The following is a 15,221-nucleotide window of genomic DNA, read 5'->3' on the forward strand; positions in this document are numbered from 1 at the left end:
GGTTTGAAGTTCCACTTGTAATACGGAAATCTGGCAGTTCTGCTTCTAGGAACTGGTCAATATTATCTTCTCGTTGCCGTCTTGAAGAAATGCCATTGACATACTTTCCTTCCGGCATCCGATGTGTTTGTTCCTGGAAGCTATTACAATTTATTGACCTGCGGATCTTATCCTGGCGACGGGCTGGCACCAACGCATCTTCTACTTCTGGCAATATTAACAGGCTCATGGTTGGTCGTTTGTTTCCCAATTTGACTTCTGGCTCGAGCTGCGCACTTATTCCGCAGCTCCTTCCATTTGCCAACCTAACTTGTCGTCTTTATTATGTAATTCCTCTAAGAGCAGCCAAATTATCCGCCAGCTCCTCGCTAATAAAGCTCGCTAAAGATCGCCAGATGTAACGAGCTGTTTTTCTATGTTTTCTCGCTACAAAACTCGTACACATAACTCAGAAGATTTTGGCGTTTGTCCCAAAAAACTTATAGTAAACGTGACCGGACGTTGGCGATAATCCCACAGACTGCGCATCCCGTGAAATACTTCCATAGAACCTCACGGATCTTCGTGCGAGAAATCGACTTTCAATATTGTTGTTAGCATGGGACCGGAAATATCCTAGATCGAGCACACAATTTTAAGCACGGAATACATACAGTTAAATACCGGACAGCCATTGTCAGCCAAATCCAATCCGATAAACTAAAAGTGATTTTGTTGGTGATCGACAAATTCTATTTATAATTATGAAGAAAAACATTCCATAATTGTTATCTAAAATATCTGTCTTTCTAGCCCGATATTATGTTTTCACATAAATTAAATTAAATTAATTCTTCAGTTTCTGACAACGAAATCTTTGTTTGGTGGTGTCCTAATAACAATTAAATAACAATTATTCCAAAGAGTGGTTTCCTATAACTAACGATTTTAGTATTTAATTCGTTGCTGTTAAAATAATTATTGGCTCAGCTTTCACCTTTTTGATCTAGTTTAAACTACCATTCAAATTGCTTAAGGCCAAACAGACTAAATACCCTATTTGATTTTACCGTCTCACATATTCAGACATGTCCCTCGCTCAAATTAACTCTGTTAAAAATAATCGGAAAAGTCTTTTAAACCTTATGTTCGTTAGTGATGCCGCTCTTGCAAAATTTCCGAAGTCAACGAAATTTCCCTATCTGAAGATCCTTATCACACAACTACTCGTATATCAATATCCGTTGAGCTTTTAAGCGAATCTTCATTTTTATCAGCAATCCAAGATTTTGACTCCGCTGTCCTACAGTTATACACTCTATTTATCCAGCCTTGAAAGCTTTTGTCCCATCGTTAACTGTTTCCCCTTCTTCCAAGCGGTCGTGGTTTTCAAAACATTTGTCGCACCTAAAAATTCAAAAAATTTTGATTTTTGATTGATCTCTACTTGATTTTGCCCGTTACTAATCCTCCCACTTCCAATTCCTCACTGAAACTAGACAATCCTATAATTAATACCTCTCGCACGGATCCAAAACAAATGAAAATTCACCGCATTTTCTTCGTCCCTTCGCTATCTAAATAAAACAGTAGTATATATCTCCGGTGCTCCGGAGATATAATCATCCACTTTAGTAAGGATGTCAAATATTTTTATAATATCGTATCGACAATATTTTCTGTTTTAAAAAAATATCAAAATAATATTTAATATATCTTGATATCTCTCTATTGCTATTTTTTAGTTTCCCAATAAGTTTCTTAGAATTAAAAGGAATAGAAATTAAACACATCTGTCTTGAATCATATGGAGATGCCTCTTTAACGACTACCCCACACGCGTAGGTGTGGGCGCGGTGGGGGTGAGTGCCGGCGATTTATTCTGTGAACAATCCAAATCAGCCTTATACATTTTAAACTAACATAACCTTAAAGCAGTGTGCCTCCTACAATTCACAAGACACTTCAAGAGCCACGAGATCGGATAACTTAACAAATACTAGATTTTCCTTACAATACTTATTCTACCTATCGATTACAATGTTTGACCGTCGACAACATCAATAATAGATCTTTAGATTTCAAACTGCTTTATAATTTAATTTAAACAAATAACAATAATATGAAAAACCCAAATTTAATTTCAAATCCAATTTCTTGTTATTTAGTTTATAAATGATACAGATTATATGAATTATACTCAAACATACAAAACAAAATTTAATTTAAAATTTAATTTCTTATAATTTAGTTTTTAAACGATGCAGATTATAAAAATAAAAAAAAATATCAAAAAAAAATATATTGCATTCTCGATATTTGGGAAAATAATTATTACGATATAAATATATATTTTTTCAAAAAAAATATCGATTATAATATTATCAACAAACCTAAACTTTAGCAAGGTATTTACACACACATAATCGTCATAGCTTTTAATCTTGGGAGTTTTGTGGCCGTTAGAGTGGTCAATCAAAAGATCTTGACAAGACCAATACATTTAAGTTCATTTTATTTTTATAAGCTGTGGGCTCCACAGTGAGCAAGGGACAAGCTAAAAAATCTGACGTCATTGCGAGGGGTGTGGGGTTAGAGGCGTTTTTTTATGCCGATCAATAGGTATTGATGAGAACAATACATTTCAGCTAAAATTTTTGTCTAGTATGAATACTGTAGGCGCCACAGTAGAGTGGGAGTGGGCGTAGCAAGCTTTTTCTAGCGCTCGGTTTTATGTTTACGTTTCGGTTTATCAAAACCCGCAAATTCTTAAAAATAAGAAGAATTTATTTTATCAACTTTGACAATAATATTCTGTTTGTAACTTAAAATATAGCAATAGGTAGATGGAGGTGCAAAAACATCAAAGCAAGATTTTAACGCGCGTTGAACGTGGTTCTTGCTGGGTGGTGTCTTTGTTTTATAGGTTTCTAGTCCCTTATGGTGATTTGGTGCTTGGCTAGGTTTGAAGTTGCACTTGTAATACGGAAATCTGGCAGTTCTGCTTCTAGAAACTGGTCAACATTATCTTCTCGTTGCCGTCTTGAAAAAATGCCATTGACATACTTTCCTCCCGGCATCCGATGTGTTTGTTCCTGGAAGCTATTACAATTTATTGACCTGTGGATCTTATACTGGCGACGGGCTGGCACCAACGCATCTTCTACTTCTGGCAATATTAACATGCTCATGGTTAGTCGTTTGTTTCCCAATTTGACTTCTGGCTCCTTCCATTTGCCAACCTAACTTGTCGTCTTTATTATGTAATTCTTCTAAGAGCAGCCAAATTATCCGCCAGCTCCTCGCTAATAAAGCTCGCTGAAGATCGCCAGATGTAACGAGCTGCTTTTCTATGTTTTCTCGCTAAGAAACTCGTACACATAACTCAGAAGATTTTGGCGTTTGTCCCAAAAAACTTATAGTAAACGTGACCGGACGTTGGCGATAATCCCACAGACTGCGCATCCCGTGAAATACTTCCATAGAACCTCACGGATCTTCGTGCGGGAAATCGACTTTCAATATTGTTGTTAGCATGGGACCGGAAATATCCTAGATCGAGCACACAATTTTAAGCACGGAATACATACAGTTTAATACCGGACAGCCATTGTCAGCCAAATCCAATCCGATAAACTAATAGTGATTTTGTTGGTGATCGCATTGACAATTCTATTTATAATTATGAAGAAAAACATTCCATAATTATTATCTGAAATATCTGTCTTTCTAGCCCGATATTAAGATGTTTTCACACTGCACGCTGGAGTCGTATTAATATTTGATAGTCTTCGACAAATAATAATTTTAATTTTACAATTTCAAATTAGCCGATTTTTCTCGAAAATTTTTCTTTTTCACTTCAGTCTGTAACAAAATTAAAAAAAAGGGAATTACAAAAAAAAAAAACTCGACAGCGTTACCTGCTAACTCTTATCTATCGAGTGATATGGCCATTTTTGATTTCTGATGATCCAGCGCCGAGTTATGAGGAACATCGCAATTCAACTTTTTTCGAGACAAATCCCGACAATTGCTACCATTGTCCATTTCTTTGTAAAAATTGGATAAGACATTCGAAGAATGTACTAATGTACTATTCGTTGAATAAATATATTTTAAATGTATCGTATAATAATCGGAAAAGTCTTTTAAACCTTAAGTTCGTTAGTGATGCCGCTCTTGCAAAATTTCCGATATCAACGAAATTTCCCTATCTGAAGATCCTTATCACACAACTATACCAACATCCGTTGAGCTTTTAAGCGAATCTTAAATGAAAAACTTGTCCGATAAAGTATTGTCGGAAAACAGATTATACTGGTCTACATTATTATATTTTGAGGATCGACTGTTCATTTTTATCAGCAATCCAAGATTTTGACTCCGCTGTCCTACAGTTTTACAACTCCATTTGTCCAGCCTTGAAAGCTTTTGTCCCATCATTAACTGTTTCCCCTTCTTCCAAACGGTCGTGGTTTTCAAAACATTTGTTGCACCTCAAAATACAAAAAATTTTGATTTTTGATTGATCTCTACTTGACTTTGCGCGTTACTAATCCATCCACTTCCCATTCCTCACAGAAACTAGACCCTATAATTAATACCTCCCGCACGGATCCAAAACAAATGAAAATTCACCGCATTTTCTTCGTCCCTTTGCTATCTAAATAAAACAGTAGTATATATCTCCGGTGCTCCGGAGATATAATCATCCACTTTAGTAAGGATGTCGAATATTTTTATAATATCGTATCGACAATATTTTCTGTTTTAAAAAAATATCAAAATAATATTTAATATATCTTGATATCCCTCTATTGATATTTTTTAGTTTCCAATAAGTTTCTTAGAATTAAAAGAAATATAAATTAAACACATCTGTCTTGAATCATATGGAGATGCCTTTTTAACGACTACCCCTTACGCGTAGGTGTGGGCGCGGTGGGGGTTAGCGCCGGCGTTTTATTCTGTGAACAATCCAAATCAGCCTTATACATTTTAAACTAACTTAATCTTAAAGCAGTGTGCCTCCTACAATTCACAAGACAATGAACACATTTTTGGTGGCATTCATTATTAGGCCAACACTTCAAGGGCCACGAAACCCATACGAGGTCGGATAACTTAACAAATACTAGATTTTCCTTACAATACTTATTCTACCTATCGATTACAATGTTTGACCGTCGACAACATCAATAATAGATCTTTAGATGTCAAAATGCGTTATAATCTTAAATGATACAAAATTTAATTTAATATTTAAAATAATATTATCAACAACCCTAGACTTTAGCAAGGCTTTCGATGTGGTTAGGCATTCACTGAGTCCTGTGACTCTTCCTCTTCTTTCCAGTTCTATCCTTAGTCGGAATTAGGAATTTTCGTTCTTATCTCTGGCCATTATCCTGTGTCCTCGACGACCAAAAGTTCACCGATGAGCTTTAAGACGCCGATCCACCGTTTTATTCTCCTTCCCACGCTGTCGTCCTCGAAGATTTCAAATTCTCTCTCGCCAATACTTCTTATGTTCCCACTGAGATAAGGGTTCTCATTGCCTATGGATACCCACCTCGAGGCTCACTGTTCCTCCCTCTCCTTCTCCTTTTCGTGGCCCCACCCTTTGGTCACATCATCCGTGAGCGATCGTCTATCTATACCGATGATAAAGCGTTGCCACCTGCTCGATACGAAGTTTCACCTTTTGACAATATTTCCAGTATTTCTTGCGCCCATCGATCGCCACTATCGTACAGGGACAATCGACCGCCTGCCAATCAAGGCGCCCCTTCCTTAGGCAATGGTGAATTGGCAAATTTGTTTTTGTCCGAACAGCTTACGTTTGGCTCGTAGTCGTTCTCTTCCTTTTTTTCGCCTTACCATGACGACCGTTCGTACCATGCCGACCACTTGACTCCCTGTGTGCATTCAACCGCTAAAGGTGCTGTAAGCCGTGAATGCCCTTTCCTTTTTTTTGCGAGAATCCTTATAAATTGGCTTGCTAAATATGGCGTATTATCTCGCTGCCCTTTTCTAGAAGTAGTCTGCCTGAGAAAATGTACAATTACTCTCAGTGTGTATGCGTACACCCTCAAAAAATTTTAAAATGAAACTTTTAACATGAATTGTTCGGCCATTTATGCATGTATTTTATTTATTTTATTTTTTTCAATGGAACTTAAGTTTATTGTCCTAAATGACGTGTTTTTCAGAACTATTCATTTATATTTTATATATAATATTACATTTAACACTACAAGTGTACGCCCAAAAGTCTGCGTACAACTGTTTAAAGACAAGTCAGTTGAACCTAAATTTGTGCATCAAGTTCCAAAGAATTTCAACATGAATAAAAAGGTCAAACAAATTTCTGTTGAGGAACGAATAATTATAAATTTTTTTTGGAAGGAAAATCTTATAGGGTAATTGGTGCTCTTGTTGGTAGAGCCGATTCCTTTATCTAAAACATTACTAACACCTGCAACTCGACTGGCAGTAACCAATCAAAGGCTCGATCTGGCCGCCCGCCCTTGCTAACCAACCGCGAACAGAAGACTATTGTTAAGTCTTTTCATCTTAATCTGAGGAGGGCGGAGAAACCGTTTGAGTTTTTGGAACAAGTTGAATGGTCCGCCAACGCCTACGGTTTAGACCTGGACCGGAGTTACTTAAAGGATGGGCATTAAAGTGGTTTATCGCCAATAATAAGCAATGGAAAACCTGGGCAGAGCTCATTGAGAGCTTGCATCTGTACTTTCTGCCGAAACATTTCTTCACAAAGTGGTTTCGTCGATGTCTTTTACCTCGATCAACATTGTCACAGTGAGCGCTCTGACGTCGACTTTGCTGCCCAGGATCGCTTTCATTGTGGTCCTTAGCTCTGTGGTTTTGGTGTCGGAGATCTTATTTAGGAGGATTTAGAGTTCCTCCTGATCTGAGCAGACCAGTGGGACCGTCCGGGACAGAGCACCCTACTCTAAGAACAGTAACGCTTTCCTAAATCCGCACGGCTGACCCCCTCGCGAGTCCGAGGCGTTGCTAAGCAGTCGCCAAGTCAACGTGTCAGGGACGAGCAGCGAGCACGTGGCGCTATCAAGGCCACCCGAGTTACCAAGCCGTCTGTTTAACCCTCTCGAACCCGTGAACACCTTATAAATTTGGTGGGACGAACACACAATCTACTAAGCTAGCCACACGAATCTCGTAGCGAGGTATTTGTCTATGAGGGTATTTTTTTGATGTATAATATATTTCTTTATGATATATATATATATATTTCTTTAAAACATCACAAAATAATTAAAAAGGATAAAAGGAGAAATCTGACGTCATTGCGAGGGGTGTGGGGCTTGAGGCGTTTTTTTATGCCGATCAATAGGTATTGATGAGAACAATACATTTCAGCTAAAATTTTTGTCTAGTATGAATACTGTAGGCGCCACAGTAGAGTGGGAGTGGGCGTAGCAAGCTTTTTTCTAGCGCTCGGTTTTATGTTTACGTTTCGGTTTATCAAAACCCGCAAATTCTTAAAAATAAGAAGAATTTATTTTATCAACTTTGACAATAATATTCTGTTTGTAACTTAAATTATAGCAATAGGTAGATGGTGGTGCAAAAATATCAAAGCAAGATTTTTACGCGCGTTGAACGTGGTTCTTGCTGGGTGGTGTCTTTATTTTATAGGTTTCTAGTCCTTTATGGTGATTTCGTGCTTGGCTAGGTTTGAAGTTTTACTTGTAATACGGAAATCTGGCAGTTCTGCCTCTAGAAACTGGTCAATATTATCTTCTCGTTGCCATCTTGAAAAAATGCCATTGACATACTTTCCTCCCGGCATCCGATGTGTTTGTTCCTGGAAGCTATTACAATTTATTGACCTGCGGATCTTATCCTGGCGACGGGCTGGCACCAACGCATCTTCTACTTCTGGCAATATTAACAGGCTCATGGTTGGTCGTTTGTTTCCCAATTTGACTTCTGGCTCGAGCTGCGCACTTATTCCGCAGCTCCTTCCATTTGCCAACCTAACTTGTCGTCTTTATTATGTAATTCTTCTAAGAGCAGCCAAATTATCCGCCAGCTTCTCGCTAATAAAGCTCGCTGAAGATCGCCATATGTAACGAGCTTCTTTTCTATGTTTTCTCGCTAAGAAACTCGTACACATAACTCAGAAGATTTGGGCGTTTGTCCCAAAAAACTTATAGTAAACGTGACCGGACGTTGGCGATAATCCCACAGACTGCGCATCCCGTGAAATACTTCCATAGAACCTCACGGATCTTCGTGCGGGAAATCGACTTTCAATATTGTTGTTAGCATGGGACCGGAAATATCCTAGATCGAGCACACAATTTTAAGCACGGAATACATACAGTTTAATACCGGACAGCCATTGTCAGCCAAATCCAATCCGATAAACTAATAGTGATTTTGTTGGTGATCACATCGACAATTCTATTTATAATTATGAAGAAAAACATTCCATAATTATTATATGAAATATCTGTCTTTCTAGCCCGATATTAAGATGTTTTCACACTGCACGCTGGAGTCGTATTAATATTTGATAGTCTTCGACAAATAATAATTTTAATTTTACAATTTCAAATTAGCCGATTTTTCTCGAAAATTTTTTTCTGATGATCCAGCGCAGAGTTATGAGGGGCATCGCAATTCAACTTTTTTCGAGACAAATCTCGACAATTTCTACCATTATCCATTTCTTTGTAAAAACTGGATAAGACATTCGAAGAATGTACTAATGTACTATTTGTTGAATAAATATATTTTAACTGTATCGTATGTATGTATGTAAATAATCGGAAAAGTCTTTTAAACCTTAAGTTCGTTAGTGATGCCGCTCTTGCAAAATTTCCGATATCAACGAAATTTCCCTATCTGAAGATCCTTATCACACAACTATACCAACATCCGTTGAGCTTTTAAGCGAATCTTAAATGAAAAACTTGTCCGATAAAGTATTGTCGGAAAACAGATTATACTGGTCTACATTATTATATTTTGAGGATCGACTGTTCATTTTTATCAGCAATCCAAGATTTTGACTCCGCTGTCCTACAGTTTTACAACTCCATTTGTCCAGCCTTGAAAGCTTTTGTCCCATCATTAACTGTTTCCCCTTCTTCCAAGCGGTCGTGGTTTTCAAAACATTTGTTGCACCTCAAAATACAAAAAATTTTGATTTTTGATTGATCTCTACTTGACTTTGCCCGTTACTAATCCATCCACTTCCCAATCCTCACTGAAACTAGACCCTATAATTAATACCTCCCGCACGGATCCAAAACAAATGAAAATTCACCGCATTTTCTTCGTCCCTTCGCTATCTAAATAAAACAGTAGTATATATCTCCGGTGCTCCGGAGATACAATCATCCACTTTAGTAAGGATGTCGAATATTTTTATAATATCGTATCGACAATATTTTCTGTTTTAAAAAAATATCAAAATAATATTTAATATATCTTGATATCTCTCTATTGCTATTTTTTAGTTTTCCAATAAGTTTCTTAGAATTAAAAGAAATATAAATTAAACACATCTGTCTTGAATCATATGGAGATGCCTCTTTAACGACTACCCCACACGCGTAGGTGTGGGCGCGGTGGGGGTGAGCGCCGGCGTTTTATTCTGTGAACAATCCAAATCAGCCTTATACATTTTAAACTAACTTAATCTTAAAGCAGTGTGCCTCCTACAATTCACAAGACAATGAACACATTTTTGGTGGCATTCATTATTAGGCCCACAATTCAAGGGCCACGAAACCCATACGAGGTCGGATAACTTAACAAATACTAGATTTTCCTTACAATACTTATTCTACCTATCGATTACAATGTTTGACCGTCGACAACATCAATAATATATCTTTAGATGTCAAAATGCGTTATAATCTTAAATGATGCAAAATTTTATTTAATATTTAAAATAATATTATCAACAACCCTAGACTTTAGCAAGGCTTTCGATGTGGTTAGGCATTCACTGCTTCTACTTAAACGTTTTTATTTGGGATTTTTCTGTCTGCTCGTTACGAGGTTCGTGCGGCTTCTACAGAAGATTGTGTGCTTGTCCAACTAAATTTATATGACGTTTTATTCTCGTGCTACTAATGCATTGGGTCTGTGCCTTGGCAGGTCTCGGTACCTTCTCGCGCTGGTTCCACTGCCTGCTGATATTGCTCGTTCTGGCCTTTCGACGCGTTCCTGCGCTCTCCAACGAGCTCCGTGCGGCGATCGATGGTGTCTGCTGGTTTCACTGACGATGTCCTGCGGATTTATATAACTCCTCACATTCCGTGCTTTCTTCGGGTGACGAAAAGAAGCTCATTCTCTCTCTCTCTCTGGCTGTTATCCTGTGAGTCCTCATAGCCTTTGAGTCCTGTGACTCTTCCTCTTCTTTCCAGTTCTATCCTCAGACGGAATTAGGAATTTTCGTTCTTATCTCTGGCCATTATCCTGTGTCCTCGATGACCAAAAGTTCACCGATGAGCTTTAAGACGCCGATCCTCCGTTTTATTCTCCTTCCCACGCTGTCGTCCTCGTAGATTTCAAATTCTCTCTCGCCAATACTTCTTATGTTCCCACTAAGATATCGGTTCTCATTGCCTATGGATACCCACCTCGAGGCTCATTGATTCTCCTTCTCCTTCTCCTTTTCGTGGCCCCACCCTTTGGTCACATCATCCGTGAGCGATCGTCTATCGATACCGATGATAAAGCGTTGCCACCTGCTCGATACGAAGTTTCACCTTTTGACAATATTTCCAGTATTTCTTGCGCCCATCGATCGCCACTATCGTACAGGGACAATCGACCGCCTGCCAATCAAGGCGCCCCTTCCTTAGGCAATGGTGAATTGGCAAATTTGTTTTTGTCCGAACAGCTTACGTTTGGCTCGTAGTCGTTCTCTTCCTTTTTTTCGCCTTATTTTAGCTCGGCACTACCGTTTGCCCTTACCATGTCGACCGTTCGTACCATGCCGACCACTTGACTCCCTGTGTGCATTCAACCGCTAAAGGTGCTGTAAGCCGTGAATGCCCTTTCCTTTTTTTTTTGCGAGAATCCTTATAAATTGGCTTGCTAAATATGGCGTATTATCTCGCTGCCCTTTTCTAGAAGTAGTCTGCCTGAGAAAATATACAATTACTCTCAGTGTGTATGCGTACACCCTCAAAAAATTTTAAAATGAAACTTTTAACATGAATTGTTCGGCCATTTATGCATGTATTTTATTTATTTTTTTTTTCAATGGAACTTAAGTTTATTGTCCTAAATGACGTGTTTTTCAGAACTATTCAACGAGGGGTTATATTTTATATATAATATTAAATTTAACACTACAAGTGTACGCCCAAAAGTCTGCGTACAACTGTTTAAAGACAAGTCAGTTGAAGCTAAATTTGTGCATCAAGTTCCAAAGAATTTCAACATGAATAAAAAGGTCAAACAAATTTCTGTTGAGGAACGAATAATTATAAATTTTTTTTGGAAGGAAACTCTTATAGGGTAATTGGTGCTCTTGTTGGTAGAGCCGATTCCGAGAAACCGTTTGAGTTTTTGGAACAAGTTGAATGATCCGCCAACGCCTACGGTTTAGACCTGGACCGGAGTTACTTAAAGGATGGGCATTGAAGTGGTTTATCGCCAATAATAAGCAATGGAAAACCTGGGCAGAGCTCATTGAGAGCTTGCATCTGTACTTTCTGCCGAAACATTTCTTCACAAAGTGGTTTCGTCGATGTCTTTTACCTCGATCAACATTGTCACAGTGAGCGCTCTGACGTCGACTTTGCTGCCCAGGATCGCTTTCATTGTGGTCTTTAGCTCTGTGGTTTTGGTGTCGGAGATCTTATTTAGGAGGATTTAGAGTTCCTCCTGATCTGAGCAGACCAGTGGGACCGTCCGGGACAGAGCACCCTACTCTAAGAACAGTAACGCTTTCCTAAATCCGCACGGCTGACCCCCTCGCGAGTCCGAGTCGTTGCTAAGCAGTCGCCAAGTCAACGTGTCAGGGACGAGCAGCGAGCACGTGGCGCTATCAAGGCCACCCGAGTTACCAAGCCGTCTGTTTAACCCTCTCGAACCCGTGAACACCTTATAAATTTGGAGGGACGAACACACAATCTACTAAGCTAGCCACACGAATCTCGTAGCGAGGTATTTGACTATGAGGGTATTTTTTTTATATATATTATATTTCTTTATGATATATATATATATATTTCTTTAAAACATCACAAAATAATTAAAAAGGATAAAAGGAGAAATCTGACGTCATTGCGAGGGGTGTGGGGTTTGAGGCGTTTTTTTATGCCGATCAATAGGTATTGATGAGAACAATACATTTCAGCTAAAATTTTTGTCTAGTATGAATACTGTAGGCGCCACAGTAGAGTGGGAGTGGGCGTAGCAAGCTTTTTTCTAGCGCTCGGTTTTATGTTTACGTTTCGGTTTATCAAAACCCGCAAATTCCTAAAAATAAGAAGAATTTATTTTATCAACTTTGACAATAATATTCTGTTTGTAACTTAAAATATAGCAATAGGTAGATGGAGGTGCAAAAACATCAAAGCAAGTTTTTAACGCGCGTTGAACGTGGTTCTTGCTGGGTGGTGTCTTTGTTTTATAGGTTTCTAGTCCCTTATGGTGATTTGGTGCTTGGCTAGGTTTGAAGTTGCACTTGTAATACGGAAATCTGGCAGTTCTGCTTCTAGAAACTGGTCAACATTATCTTCTCGTTGCCGTCTTGAAAAAATGCCATTGACATACTTTCCTCCCGGCATCCGATGTGTTTGTTCCTGGAAGCTATTACAATTTATTGACCTGTGGATCTTATACTGGCGACGGGCTGGCACCAACGCATCTTCTACTTCTGGCAATATTAACATGCTCATGGTTAGTCGTTTGTTTCCCAATTTGACTTCTGGCTCGAGCTGCGCACTTATTCCGCAGCTCCTTCCATTTGCCAACCTAACTTGTCGTCTTTATTATGTAATTCTTCTAAGAGCAGCCGATTTTATCCGCCAGCTCCTCGCTAATAAAGCTCGCTGAAGATCGCCAGATGTAACGAGCTGCTTTTCTATGTTTTCTCGCTACGAAACTCGTACACATAACTCAGAAGATTTGGGCGTTTGCCCCAAAAAACTTATAGTAAACGTGACCGGACGTTGGCGATAATCCCACAGACTGCGCATCCCGTGAAATACTTCCATAGAACCTCACGGATCTTCGTGCGGGAAATCGACTTTCAATATTGTTGTTAGCATGGGACCGGAAATATCCTAGATCGAGCACACAATTATAAGCACGGAATACATACAGTTTAATACCGGACAGCCATTGTCAGCCAAATCCAATCCGATAAACTAATAGTGATTTTGTTGGTGATCGCATTGACAATTCTATTTATAATTATGAAGAAAAACATTCCATAATTATTATCTGAAATATCTGTCTTTCTAGCCCGATATTAAGATGTTTTCACACTGCACGCTGGAGTCGTATTAATATTTGATAGTCTTCAACAAATAATAATTTTAATTTTACAATTTCAAATTAGCCGATTTTTCTCGAAAATTTTTCTTTTTCACTTCAGTCTGTAACAAAATTAAAAAAAAAGGGAATTACAAAAAAAAAAAACTCGACGGCGTTTCCTGCTAACTATTATCTAGAATGACATGGCCATTTTTGATTTCTGATGATCCAGCGCCGAGTTATGAGGGGCATCGCAATTCAACTTTTTTCGAGACAAATCTCGACAATTTCTACCATTATCCATTTCTTTGTAAAAACTGGATAAGACATTCGAAGAATGTACTAATGTACTATTTGTTGAATAAATATATTTTAACTGTATCGTATGTATGTATGTAAGTAATCGGAAAAGTCTTTTAAACCTTAAGTTCGTTAGTGATGCCGCTCTTGCAAAATTTCCGATATCAACGAAATTTCCCTATCTGAAGATCCTTATCACACAACTATACCAACATCCGTTGAGCTTTTAAGCGAATCTTAAATGAAAAACTTGTCCGATAAAGTATTGTCGGAAAACAGATTATACTGGTCTACATTATTATATTTTGAGGATCGACTGTTCATTTTTATCAGCAATCCAAGATTTTGACTCCGCTGTCCTACAGTTTTACAACTCCATTTGTCCAGCCTTGAAAGCTTTTGTCCCATCATTAACTGTTTCCCCTTCTTCCAAGCGGTCGTGGTTTTCAAAACATTTGTTGCACCTCAAAATACAAAAAATTTTGATTTTTGATTGATCTCTACTTGATTTTGCCCGTTACTAATCCACCCATTTCCAATTCCACACTGAAACTAGACAATCCTATAATTAATACCTCTCGCACGGATCCAAAACAAATGAAAATTCACCGCGTTTTCTTCGTCCCCTCGCTATCTAAATAAAACAGTAGTAGATATCTCCGGTGCTCCGGAGATATAATCATCCACTTTAGTAAGGATGTCGAATATTTTTATAATATCGTATCGACAATATTTTCTGTTTTAAAAAAATATCAAAATAATATTTAATATATCTTGATATCTCTCTATTGCTATTATTTAGTTTCCCAATAAGTTTCTTAGAATTAAAAGAAATATAAATTAAACACATCTGTTTTGAATCATATGGAGATGCCTTTTTAACGACTACCCCACACGCGTAGGTGTGGACGCGGTGGGGGTGAGCGCCGGCGGCGCATTAGGCCCACACTTCAAGGGCCACGAAACCCATACGAGGTCGGATAACTTAACAAATACTAGATTTTCCTTACAATACTTATTCTACCTATCGATTACAATGTTTGACCGTCGACAACATCAATAATATATCTTTAGATGTCAAAATGCGTTATAATCTTAAATGATACAAAATTTTATTTAATATTTAAAATAATATTATCAACAACCCTAGACTTTAGCAAGGCTTTCGATGTGGTTAGGCATTCACTGCTTCTACTTAAACGTTTTTATTTGGGATTTTTCTGTCTGCTCGTTACGAGGTTCGTGCGGCTTCTACAGAAGATTGTGTGCTTGTCCAACTAAATTTATATGACGTTTTATTCTCGTGCTACTAATGCATTGGGTCTGTGCCTTGGCAGGTCTCGGTACCTTCTCGCGCTGGTTCCACTGCCTGCTGATATTGCTCGTTCTGGCCTTTCGACGCGTTCCTGCGCTCTCCAACGAGCTCCGTGCGGCGATCG

General features: G+C 38.3%; 1 long non-coding RNA gene across 2 annotated transcripts in view; it reads right to left on the reverse strand.

Annotated features, from left to right (window-relative positions):
* LOC127012107 (uncharacterized) overlaps nt 1–6,580 on the reverse strand; it is an 83,329-nt gene extending 76,749 nt beyond the window's left edge. For both annotated transcript variants that reach the window (XR_007765583.1, XR_007765582.1), the window contains exon 1: nt 6,461–6,580. This is a non-coding gene — a long non-coding RNA (uncharacterized LOC127012107). The remainder of the gene's footprint in view (nt 1–6,460) is intronic.
* Nucleotides 6,581–15,221: the final 8,641 nt, after the last annotated feature.

The sequence above is a fragment of the Drosophila biarmipes genome, unplaced genomic scaffold (genome assembly GCF_025231255.1).
Source record: "Drosophila biarmipes strain raj3 unplaced genomic scaffold, RU_DBia_V1.1 ptg000019l, whole genome shotgun sequence".
In the NCBI taxonomy this organism is placed as follows: Eukaryota; Metazoa; Arthropoda; class Insecta; order Diptera; family Drosophilidae; genus Drosophila; species Drosophila biarmipes.